The sequence below is a fragment of the Rhinopithecus roxellana genome, chromosome 18 (assembly GCF_007565055.1).
Source record: "Rhinopithecus roxellana isolate Shanxi Qingling chromosome 18, ASM756505v1, whole genome shotgun sequence".
In the NCBI taxonomy this organism is placed as follows: Eukaryota; Metazoa; Chordata; class Mammalia; order Primates; family Cercopithecidae; genus Rhinopithecus; species Rhinopithecus roxellana.
The window spans coordinates 68,083,923-68,097,399 of NC_044566.1; positions in this window are offsets into that span (position 1 = coordinate 68,083,923).

Genomic DNA, 13,477 nt, shown 5'->3' on the forward strand with positions numbered 1-13,477 from the left:
GAGTGCTTTTATAAAACTCTAAAGTTCCACCTGGAGATTCTAAGTGAAATTTTCCTCAAGTGGTGAGAGGTGATAACATGCTAGCAGCCCTCGCTCGCTCTTGGCGCCTCCTTGGCCTCCGCGTGCACTCTGGCCGCGCTCGAGCCCTTCAGCCCGCCAGCTGCGCTGTGGCGGCCCCTCTCTGCAGCTGGCCGAGGCCGGAGCCGGCTCCCTCTGCTGGAGGGGAGGTGTGGAGGAAGAGGCACGGGCGGGAACCAGGGCTGTGCGCCGCGCTGGGGCCTGCGCGGGTTCCTGGTGGGCGTGGGCTTGGCGGGCCCGCAATCAGCGCTGCCAGCCGGCACCTGCTGGGCTTGGTCTGAGGCTGGGTCGGGTGCATGGACTGCCATTCCCTCTTCGTGGGGTCGTTGGTCACGATGGCGGGTCTCCATCTCTTTCTCGCTTCCCTTCTTTTCCTCTTGGTTGTCTGGAACCCGGGCTGCTGGAGAGCCTGGGCTGGGTGCGGCAGGGTGCAGCCCGGAGTGCCAGTGAGGTGAAGCCGGCTGGGTTTCTGGGACCTGTGGGGACTTGAAGAACTTTTCTGTCTAGCTAAAGGATTGTAAACGCACCAATCAGCACTCTGTGTCTAGCTAAAGGTTTGTAAACACACCAATCAGCATTGTGTCTAGCTAATCTGGTGGGACATGGAGAACTTTTGCCTCTGGCTATAGGATTGTAAACGCACCAATCAGCACTCTGTGTCTAGCTAAAGGTTTGTAAACACACCAATCAGCATTGTATCTAGCTAATCTGGTGGGACATGGAGAACTTTTGCCTCTGGCTATAGGATTGTAAATGCACCAATCAGCACTCTGTGACTAGCTAAAGGTTTGTAAATGCACCAATCAGCACTCCGTCAAAATGGACTGGTCAGCTCTCTGTAAAACAGACCAGTCAGCTCTCTGTAAAATGGACCAATCAGCAGGATGTGGGTGGGGCCAGATAAAGGAATAAAAGCAGCCCCCCCCCCCCACCAGCCAGCAAGCAGGGGCAACCATGTTGGTTGGGTGTCTTTGTATGCTGTGGAAGCCTTGTTCTTTTGCAGCTAATAAATCTTGCTGCTGTTCATACTTTGAGTCTGTGCTGCCATTATGAGCTGTCACACTCACCACGAAGGTCTGCAGATTCACTCCTGAAGCCAGGGAGACCACAAACCCAACAGAAGGAATGAACAACTCCAGACGTGCTGCCTTTAAGAGCTGCAACACTTACTGCAAAGGTCTGCAGCTTTACTCCTGAAGTCAGCAAGACCACGAACCCACCACTTCAGACACATCTGAACATCTGAAGGAACAAACTCCAGACACACCATCTTTTAAAGAACTATAACACTCACCGCAAGGGTCCGCAGCTTCATTCTTGAAGTCAGCGAGACCAAGAACCCACCAATTCTGGATACAGTGGGAAGGAAGGAGGAAAAGAAGTCAGAAGGGAGGAAATCCCAAAGGGTTGGGAAATACTGATAAACAGTGTCCATCAAGAGACTGTGACGACCTTGACCTAAAACAGTGGCTCTCCATGCACAGTCCTAGGAAGCAGCAGATGTGTTACATGAAAGGGGTCCTAATCCATGCCCCAAGAAAGGGTTCTTGGCTCTTGTGTAAGAAGGAATTAGAGGCAAATGCATAAAGTGAAAGCATGTTTATTAGCAAAGTAAGGAATAAAGAATGACTACTGCATAAGCAGAGCAGCAGCATGGGCTACTTGACCAGAAATATTTAGAGTTATTTCTTGATTATATGCTCATCAAGAGGCGGATTATTCCTCAGTTTTCCAGGAAAGGTGTGGGCAGTTCCTGGAACTGAGGATTTCTCCCCTTTTAGACCATATAGGGTAACTTCCTGATGTTGCCATGGCGTCTGTAAACTGTCCTGGTGCTGGTGGGAGTGTCTTGTAGCATGCCAGTGCATTATGATTAGCATATAATGAGCAGTGAAGACAATCAGAGGCCACTTTCGTTGCCATCTTGGTTTTGGTGGGTTTTAGCGGCTTCTTTAATGCAACTTGTGTTGTGAGCAAGGTCTTTATGACCTGTGCCCTGTGCTGACCTATGTCATCCTGTGACTTAGAAAGCCTAACCTCCTGGGAATGCAGCCAATTAGGTCTCAGCCCTATTTTCCCAGCCCCTATTCAAGATGGAGTCGCTGTGGTTCAAACACCTCTGACAGATGCATCCCCTGGGAAGCTGTTAGAAATGCCAGTTGTTGGACCCCCCTCCGACTCACTAACTCAGAAACTCAAGCTGGGGCCCCGCCATCACCAGGTGAATTCCTGGTGCTCACTGGGGGAACTGCTGGTCTAGTGCTTGGGGAGGCTACTCCGAGTTTTCCCAAATCCTCAGGGGATTCTAATGTACAGAGAAGGTTGCAGAACACTTGGCCTTCTTTCCACACAGAAGCGTTTCATTTAATTAATAATTCAGCAGATAACATGTGGATACAAGTTCCATGTATAATTTATTTTCCTTCTTTCAAAGAGCGTGGCGGCTTGCTAGTAAATCCATTGTCATTAATGAGCCAAGCGATAAACCTTAGATACATGTGGGTGGAAATAGTGTTTGTCTAGCTTGATGTGCTGTGTTTTAATTGGAATGTATTATTCGAGGGTGGCCACTCTCTTATTCAGCCTATCAAGATCAAGAGTTACAGAAGGACAGGAACACTTGTTAGCTTTCTGTAGTGAGTTACACTGAGTGCCTGAACTACTTTCAGAAATGATTATAAGATTGCTCCTCCAGAGGACACTGTGCTTATCAATGAATTGACACCTCTGGGAATGTCTTATTATTTATTTAAACGTGTGCAAACCACTTTGAAAACCTATTTAAATCATCCAGGTTTTAAGACAGGAATGTTTCCAGCATGATGGAGTCTTTACCAAATGTAATATTATGTGTCATCCCCCAGCAAATTTTCAGTTTTGTAAATTACTTTTCTGGGTTCCAATTACAAGTGTTAGTTTCAAGATTCAGACATCTCCAGAGCTGCTCCTCTCCAATGGTGGTAAGGAAAGGAAGCCAGGGGCCCATGAGGCCACTGCTCGGCCACATAGAGAGGAACAGTTGCCCCCTTACAGTCTCAGCAAGTGCCCAAGATGGTCAAAAGAGCAAGACTGACATAGCCCTAGCCAGGCTGCATCCTGTAGGACAGCAGTTTTCTGTGTAGGACATGATGTACCTTGGGATCCTTGGGAGAGCTTTTAAAAGCACACACCGACATCCAGCTCCCCACACAGCAACTGTGGATCCAGAAATAGACATTTTTAAACATATCCCTAAGTAGTTCTAATATGGCCGGGTTTGCAGACCACTCCGTCACCACACCCTCATCACAGCTGCCACTTTCCTTGCCCCAGTTGCTTGCCTGGCTGATGTATCCAACATATCCAATCCAGTTGGAGTCTTCGTCTCTGTCACCAGAATGTTCACTGGGTGTTAGTGCTCCTAACAGATTTCCCTGTGCTTTGCTCTTCCAGGTGGGTATGCATTTTCTCAAACAGGAGCATCTGTGGTCACACAGGAAGAACTAGTTCATTCTTATGACACTACTAAAAGTAAACACAAGAAGAGTTGCTTTTCCTGATTTCACCTATGAATAAGATTCCGACTACTGTAGTGTGTGCTCATGTCCTTCACTGAGACTGGTAGAATGCACTGGCACTCCCAAACACTCAAAATCCTTGGGTATAAATAATGGGAGACCCCTATTTGCTTTTTCTTTCTTTCTTTCTTTTTTTTTTTTTTTTTGAGATGGAGTCTCGCTCTGCCGCCCAGGCTAGAGTGCAGTGGCCGGATCTCAGCTCACTGCAAGCTCCGCCTCCTGGGTTTACGCCATTCTCCTGCCTCAGCCTCCCGAGTAGCTGGGACTACAGGCGCCCGCCAGCTCGCCCGGCTAGTTTTTTTGTATTTTTTAAGTAGAGACGGGGTTTCACCGTGTTAGCCAGGATGGTCTCGATCTCCTGACCTCGTGATCCGCCCGTCTCGGCCTCCCAAAGTGCTGGGATTACAGGCTCGAGCCACCGCGCCCGGCCTGCTTTTTCTTAATGTATCTTCAATGTTTTACCAAATGTATTTTTTTCCGTGTCTGAAAGGTAATTTGTTTATCAGCTCAGCCTAAAGTATGAAATTGAGAGCATTATGTTTCACCAAAATTTAAACTTTGATACAAGTTGTTTTTGGAAAATGATTAAAAGACTTCATGTTGCATAATAAAGCTATCATGCCTAATAGGAAAGAGGTCATGAAGAAAACTCACAGATTAAAGGCAAGATGAGGCATAGAAAACATTTTTCTAAGCATAGTGTCCTGTCTCTTTGAATCACCTTTTGTTTCTATGAAATTCACACTGTATTCTTGAATTCAATGAACTCACATAGTGAGGATCATCTCAGGCCTCAAAATCAGGTGTGCAGGAATGAATATATCTCATTATTTTCTATAAACCAGTTTAGTTTTCATTCCAATTTCCCTATCCAACACGACTAGTAAAAAATTCAACCTCAATCATTCTTGCAGCTCTGCCTCAAGAAGTACCAACTTTCCAGGGTCTTACACAGTGCAAAGCATTGGAACACTTCATTCTTCTGTCATCTGCCAACACAGTCTCCAGTAAGACACATGGTCCTTTTTGGTCTGGCAGCTCGATGAGGCTTCTGTACCAGGTGTGGGGAGCTGGAACCTTTGGGGAGGTTGGAAATCCCCATACCCACGCCTCACATCCCCAAGAAACCCCCATGCCACTCCTGGAGCACAGTGTCTTCCTGGGGCTTTTCCCAGGAACAAAGAGATGCCTTTCAACTCGCTCCTCTAGTCCAGGAACAAACCCCGTTTTTCAGACCCTATTCTATTTAGTGGGTTCTTACAGACAAAGACCAGAAATTCTTGAAGGCTACTTCTATTTTCTCTCCTGCCAAAAATGACACCTCTGAGCAAATGAACTAAAAATCCTGATACCAGTTTGAAGGAAGATAAAGCGAAAAGGAAAAAGGAAGTAAAACATAATGAAATTTTCAAAAAGTTATCCATGAATGGATTATCAATTTGTTGTATATCCATATAATGGACTATTAGTCATAAAAAGGACTGAAGTACTGATACATGCTCCAACATGGATCAACCTTGAAAACATTACGCTAATTTTATTTTATTTTTTTTTTGAGACAGAGTCTTGCTCTGTCGCCCAGGTTGGAGTGCAGTGGTGCGATCTCAGCTCACTGTAACCTCCACTTCCCAGGTTCAAGCAGTTCTCCTGGCTCAGCCTCCTGAGTAGCTGGAATTACAGGTACAGGCCACCATACCCAGCTAATTTTTGCATTTTTAGTAGAGACAGGATTTCACCATGTTCACAAAAGGCCATATACAACACGATTCCATTCATATGAAATGTCCATAATAAGCAAATCTAGAGAAATAGAAAGTAGATTAGTGCTTGCTTAGGTCAGGAGGGAAGACGAGGGGGTAAAAAGTTAATCTTTTAAGTATATAGGGTTTCTTTTTGAGGCAATAAAAATTCTCTGAAATTGACTACAGTGATGGTTGCACTATTCATTAATATACTAAAAACCATTGAATTATACACTTTAAATGAATGAATTGGTTATTAAAATCTTAATAAAGCTGTTTTTAAAAATTATCCAGCTAGGCATGAGGATACACACCTGTAGTCCGAACTACTTCAGAGGCTGAGGTGGGAAGATCGCTTGAGCCCAAGATTCGGAGGCTGGAGAGAGCCATGATCATGCCACTGCACTCCAGCCCTGGTGACACAACAAGACCCCATCTCCGCAAATAATTAATTAGAAATCGAGGGGAATTCAGCTTACTACTCATGATGTAGTAACTAGTACTGAAATTGTCATCCTGCTTAAAACTATTAGAATACTGAGAAAAAAATTATTATCTTCAGACATTGGACAAAGGGCAGCACAAATTTTAAGGAAAAGGAAATAAACTAAATGAGCCAAACCTTTGCCAGCCCTTCTGCCTAGAGGCAGTTTTTAGACCACGGTGCCAGGAAGTAGTACCTATGCAAAGCTTAATATTCTCACTAAGTTGAGGAAACAGAGACCAAAGTTTGAGGAGGCTAAGGCAGCTAGAGTCTGCTACACAGAGTACTGTTGAGAAACAAGCTATACACAGAAAGAACTCTAGGAATTTCCATAGGGATATTGTAGAGTGAATAGCTGGATGCTAAGTCGTACATGTTTAGAGTGAAACTGAATAAAGTTGAACAAAGACAAACTATCAGAGAAATTCAGCAGATTGATTATGGTGTATTGTGTGTGCATGTTTAGCCTCCTTCGGGTTGTTTGTGCTGAACAATTCTTACAACTCCCACATGATTCTAGATCTAGCCATTCAGAATGGAAAGACCTTGAGGAATACTTAAGATATTCTGCAGAGACCCCATAAGGGCCATAACTTGAAAGTAGAGCAAAACTAGCACTAAAGCAAGAACTATTCCAGACTTTTAATATTATTTTAACAAAATTTATCTTAAATCTTAAAAAAAAAAAAAAAAAAAAAAAAGCCTCTAAAGCATCAAGGGGCTTCATAACGAATTTAACTGCCTGCAAAAAAACAAAAAACTTTAGTGGGAAAAAACAAAATCCAGACACTTAAGAATGTAGGCCGGGCGCGGTGGCTCAAGCCTGTAATCCCAGCACTTTGGGAGGCCGAGACGGGCGGATCACGAGGTCAGGAGATCGAGACCATCCTGGCTAACACGGTGAAACCCCGTCTCTACTAAAAATACAAAAACTAGCCGGGCGAGCTGGCGGGCGCCTGTAGTCCCAGCTACTCAGGGAGGCTGAGGCAGGAGAATGGCGGGAACCCGGGAGGTGGAGCTTGCAGTGAGCTGAGATCTGGCCACTGCACTCCAGTCCGGGCGATAGAGCGAGACTCCGCCTCAAAAAAAAAAAAAAAAAAAAAAAAAAAGAATGTAATAATCACAATGTCCAACATCCAGTCAAAAATGCTGTTCAAAACAGGAAAATACCATCCATAAACAGGATAAAAGTCAACGGAAGCAGACACAGAAATGACAGGGATTGATGGAATTAGTATGTGAGAACTTTAAAACAGCCATTGTAAATATGTTTAAGGTATTAAAGATAATATGACAGGGAGAGAAATTGAAACCATAATAAAAGAAACAAATAAAACTTGGTAGAGTTGAATCATACAATACATAACATGGAAACTTCACTGAATAAGATTAGCAGTAGATTACACATTGCAGAATAAAAAATAAAAACTTGAAGACATAGCAATGGAAACTACCCAAACTAAAGCACAAAGAGAAGGCTGAACAAAAAATCGAAGACAGCCTCAGCTACCTATGAGACAATATCAAGCAGTCTTACATGCATTATAAGTTACTTTGGAACTGCAAATAGAGAAAGGAACAGAAAAAGTGGTTGAATAAATAAAGGCAGAACATTTTCCAAACATCAAGATCCTAGAAGCACAACCAACCCAAAGTAGGCTAAACACACGCACGCCCAAAATACATCATAATCAATTTGCTGAATTTCAAGAAAAAACAAAAAATATTAAAATCAGCCAAAGGTGAAAAACATGTTATCAAGTTATCAAAGGGAAACCAAATAGAGGATGACCATGACTTCTCAGAAAAGCCAAAAGACAATTTGCTGAAAGAAATTCTAAATTCTGTAGCTAGTAAAACTGTCCTCCAAAATGAAGGGGAAAGAGGTTATTTTCAGATGAAAATAGAGATGTTATCATTAACAAAGTTGAACCAAAAGAAATAGTAAAGAAAATTGTTGAGGCAGAAGGAGCATAAGAGATGGATAGTCTGACCTACACAAAGGAATAAAGAACTCCAGAAACATAGTAATTCTGGTACGAATATAAAATCATCTTATTTTCTCATTTGAATAAATATCTTATTTCTATTTAAAGCAAAAGTAATAAAAATGTGTGAAGTGTATAATATGTGGAAGTAAAAATATATGTTAACAGTACAAAGGAAGGGAGGGAGAAAATGAAAGTAGATCTCCTTCTAAACACTTGAGCCAGTCGCTCTCTCTCTTCTCCTCTCTCATCTAGGCCTCCCCTCTTCCTATAGCACGACCATAAGTGGCATCTCAGGAAAAACTCTAATCCAGTATTTTTCTCAACCTTAGTTGTAGTTTGGAGGACCTATTTACACATACTTCCAAGCCATTGTCATGATAGTTCTACTAGTTAGAAAAGCCTCACGGGGTCAGGAGATCGAGACCATCCTGGCTAACACGGTGAAACCCCGTCTCTACTAAAAAATACAGAAAAACTAGCCGGGCGAGGTGGCGGCGCGCCTGTAGTCCCAGCTACTCGGGAGGCTGAGGCAGGAGAATGGCGTAAACCCGGGAGGCGGAGCTTGCAGTGAGCTGAGATCCGGCCACTGCACTCCAGCCTGGGCGACAGAGCGAAACTCCGTCTCAAAAAAAAAAAAAAAAAAAAAAAAAAAAGAAAAGTCTTCAAGTTAACCCTATGAAATAACTGTTTACATCCCACATAACGTGGTAAAACCACTGTCCTCTAGGGGGAGCTCTTAGCTAGCAAACCGCCGGTAAAGCAAAGAAGTACGTAGTAGTCACTCTCCCCAAACACAAGCACTCAATTAGCTGAGCTAATAGCTCTTACAAGAGCACTTAAAATAAGCAAGGGAAACGTAGCTAACATTTATACTGACTCCAAGTATGCCTTCCTGATTTTCCATGCTCATGCTGCCATTTGAAAGGAAAGGCATTTTCTTACCACTAATGGGTTTCTTATAAAATATCATCAGGAAATTAGATTATAATCCTCAGTTTTTCTTCCACGAGAGATAGCAGGGAAATACGGTAGGGAACATCAAAAGGGAACGGATGAAGTAGCTGAAGGAAATACATAAGCTGATCAGGCAGCTAAGTCAAAGGCAAGGGAGCCTCAAGGCACTGACACACTTCAAGCCTTTCTCATCTAGGAGGGCTCCATGAAAGAAAGTAAACCTCAGTATTCTGCTGCAGAAATAGAATAGGCCACTTCTCAAGGGCATACTTTTCAGCCCTCAGATGCTTACAGTCAGGATGGCAAACTCTATTTGCCAGCCTCCAGCCAGTGAAAGTCCTTAAAATCCTTTGCCAAGCTTTTCACTTGGGAAAGGATACACCTTATCAATGTGCTCAGAGACTGTTTTCAGGCAGAGAACCTCTAAATTGGTTAAGGATGTAACCTCTCTAGCTCATTTCCAACAGGAATTAACACAGCTAGGAGAAGCCCAACCCCAGGAAATAAAACCACCTTTATATAATCCAGGAAATTAGGCATTAATGGAAACTCTCATCTCTTTCCTTCCCTAAGCCAAGCTGGCAAGGGCCCTACACTGTTCTCCTTTCAACCCTCTCAGCAGTAAAAGTTACAGGAATCAACTCCCGGATACATCACACTCAAGTCAAAGCCTGAAGAGCTGAGGGAGCAACCTCTGACAGCCCAGAGGAATGACCCGAATATGAATGCGGAGAAATAGAAGATCTAATGCTAAAAATCATAAAAGATAAGCAACTGAGTGAGGGAGGGCTCCTCATCTTACTCAACCCCACCTTTACCTCAATAGATACTTTTTGTCATTTCTGCCCTTTCCTCTCAAAATTTGCCACCAAATATTAGAACTTCTTTTTAACACATATTTGTAGGGAAATTTTAATGATACATGAGATTGCATTTGTAACCTTGTAAATCCCCGAAGGGAAATGTTGTATCTTGGCAAGTAAAGTTTTAAACGAAAATTATTTACTATGCCACTCTTGTGGAACTTGTTACAGTCATGCTACTATTTGCAATAGGACTATACACTGTGGCACCCAGTGTGGAATTCTGGTTGTAAAATTCTAATTGCTGTAATATTTTGGCTGATTATCATCCTTATAAAAGGATTAATAATTGCAGGAGAAATTTAGTCAAAGTTGTTTTGATTATAGCAGGAGTAATAGTTACAGATAAGAAGCAAGCATAAAAGTTTTGCTATCATTAAGATTAATAGAGCTTTTTACTAAAGGTTGGTAATATAATGCACTCTAAGCTATAAAAAAAAAAGGTTATAAAGAAAGAAATTTTATATAAGAAAGGATTTTGTATTGTAAATACTTGTCCTGGAAAGAAATGACTGGTTGTTTAAAGGGAGGATGTTTAAGACAAGTCGTAAAGTTGAAGTGTGTTTTAAGAGGGTCTGTGAAAGTCATGAAAAAATAAAGAAAAGGAATTGTCAAAATTAATGCTAAAGTTATTTTAGCCACCCAATAATGTATTTCTCCCAATCATATTGCAAGTTATAAAGATGGCCTAGACTAAATTTCTTCTCTAATGGCAAGTCAAGAGGGAAATATTTTCCATTTCTCAAGGAAAGTCTTACTTTTATATTAACATTTCTGGTAATGTACAGCGACATCTAGTGCAGGCAAACTGGTATTGCAATCCATTGGTGTAACTAACAGGTACCAAACTCTGCTTTCAGTTAAGGTCTATAAGACCCCCACTAATGGTGGTAATCTTAATGCTTATATTCTAACCCTATATTTTAAATCTTCTTGTAAAATTTATCTCTTTTCGCCTAGAAGCAGTCAAACTCCAAATAGTGCTATGAGCAGAGCCAAACATGGACATGCCATTCTTCCAAGAACCATTAAATCAACCTCAGGAGAAGGCCCAGCTGCTGTTCCTCCACATGACACCCCTTTTCAGTGGGAAATAGCCAAAAAGAATCATCTTTCAACACCCCCTAAAAGTAGTTAAATTTGCTTATCTTGGGGGAAATAATACAGGAGTTATTAAGAAATAATTTTTTTTTTTTTTTTTTTTTTTTTTTTTTTTTTTGAGATGGAGTCTCGCTCTGTCGCCTGGGCTGGAGTGCAGTGGCCGGATCTCAGCTCACTGCAAGCTCCGCCTCCCGGGTTCACGCCATTCTCCTGCCTCAGCCTCCTGAGTAGCTGGGACTACAGGCGCGCGCCACCTCGCCCGGCTAGTTTTTGTATTTTTAGTAGAGACGGGGTTTCACCGTGTTAGCCAGGATGGTCTCGATCTCCTGACCTCGTGATGCGCCCGTCTCGGCCTCCCAAAGGAAATAGTTTTTAGGCAGATAGGGTAAATGAAGTTCTTGGTAAGGCTTTTTCTTTTAATAAAAGCAACCCCCAAACCATTTCTTTTCTAACAGAAAAACGGCTTGAAGGGCCAAGCTTAGAGCTCCTCATGCCTGTCAGCTCCCATGCTGTACGGTGACCATTCTCTAGCCTCATTCAGACAGAATGGACCAAGAGCAGGCATCTGTCTTCGCTGGCCAGCTTGATTAATGAGATGGGATTAGACATGCTGCTTCTTCAGCTCTTCACCAGACTTACAGACTCTGACCAATGAAAATGGTCTTGGCCGGGCGCGGTGGCTCAAGCCTGTAATCCCAGCACTTTGGGAGGCTGAGACGGGTGGATCACGAGGTCAGGAGATCGAGACCATCCTGGCTAACACGGTGAAACCCCGTCTCTACTAAAAATACAAAAAACTAGCCGGGCGAGGTGGCGGGCGCCTGTAGTCCCAGCTACTCAGGAGGCTGAGGCAGGAGAATGGCGTGAACCCGGGAGGCGGAGCTTGCAGTGAGCTGAGGTCCGGCCACTGCACTCCAGCCTGGGTGACAGAGCGACACTCTGTCTCAAAAAAAAAAAAAAAAAAAAAGAAAATGGTCTTATGATTTTCTTTCTATTCATTGTCTTTTGGGTTCCTACCTATGCTGATTTTCATAGTCTTGAAAGTGTGTATTTTTCTTCTAAATATTTTTTTAATTTCCAACTTTTATTTCAAGTTCAGGGGTACATGTGCAGGATGTGCCCACTTGTTGCATAGGTAAACGTATGCCATAGTAGCTTGCTGCAAAGGTCATCCCATCACCCAGGTATTAAACCAGCATCCATTAGCAATTCTTCCTGATGCTCTCCCTCCTCCCCTGCACCCTCCAGCAGACCCCAGTGTGTGTTGTTCTCCCCCTACATGTTCATGTGTTCTCATCATTTACCTCCCACTTACAAGTGAGAGCACGTGGTATTTGGTTTTCTGTTCCTGCATTAGTTTGCTAAGGATAATGGTCTCCACCTTCATCCATGTCCCTGTAAGAAACGTGATCTCGTTTCTTTTTATGGATGTATAGTATTCCATGGTATATATGTACCACATTTTCTTCATCCAGTCCATCACTGATGGGGATTTATGTTGATTCCATGTTTTTGCTATTGTGAACAGTACTGCAATGAACATATGAGGGCATGTATCTTTTAATACAAAGATTATATTCCTTTGGGTATATACCCAGTAATGGGATTGCTGGGTCAAATGACATTTCTGCCTCTAGATCTTTGAGGAATCACCACACTGTCTTCCACAATGGTTGAACTAATTTACACTCCCACCAACAGTGTAAAAGTGTTCGTTTTGCTCTGCAACCTCGCCAGCATCTGTTGTTTTTTGACTTTTTAGTAACAGCCATTCTGACTGGTGTGAGATGGTATCTCATTCTGGTTTTGATTTGCATTTCTGCAGTGATCAGTGATATTGAGCTTTTTTTCATGTTTGTTGGTCACATGTATGTCCTCTTTTAAGAAGTGTCTACTCATGTTCTTTGCCCAAAAGTGTGTATTTTTGTACTTCTCTATTTGGACAAGGATAAAAGTGTCATTTTGTACGTTTCTATTTGGACAATATGTGTAGGTGCAACATTTACAACCCCATTGTACAATTCGACACCATTGACCACAATAATATGTCAACAGGGTAGCCTGACAGCCCATATTTGAGGCTTTCCATTTTAATTCTTTTTTAAACATAAGAACCGACTTTATTCTGCCTTATTTGTGCATAAGACTACCTTCAGTTTTATCTGACAACAAACCAAAGACGAGATGTTTTCTTTCAGATTACCAACTCTCCCAGGAGAGGAGGGAATAACTTATAATTGCTGAAAATCGTGAAATGAAAAGGAAGCTCCACAAAAGGGAAGAGGGAAAGTGTAGGAATTAGACGTGGGGATTTCTGTTCCCCATTACTTTGGAAACCATGGTGACTGAGAGCTGTGATTAAACCATATAATATGCCAGTATAAACTTAGAAGGATCTGGGAAAGAATAAATTTCTCTGGCCAGGCGTGGTGGCTCATGCCTGTAATCCCAGCACTTTGGGAGGCTGAGGTGGGTGGATTGCTTGAGCTCAGGAGTTGGAGAGCTCAGGAGTTCAAGACCAGCCTGGGCAATATGGTGAAACCCCATCTCTACAGAAAATACAAAAATTAGCTGGGTGTGGTGGCGCGAGCCTCTAGTCCCAGCTACTTGGAAGGCTGAGGTGGGAGGATCTCTTAAGCCTGGGAGGTGGAGGCTGCAGTGAGCTACAGCCACTGCACTCCAGTCAGGGTTTTCTCTAAACCATAAT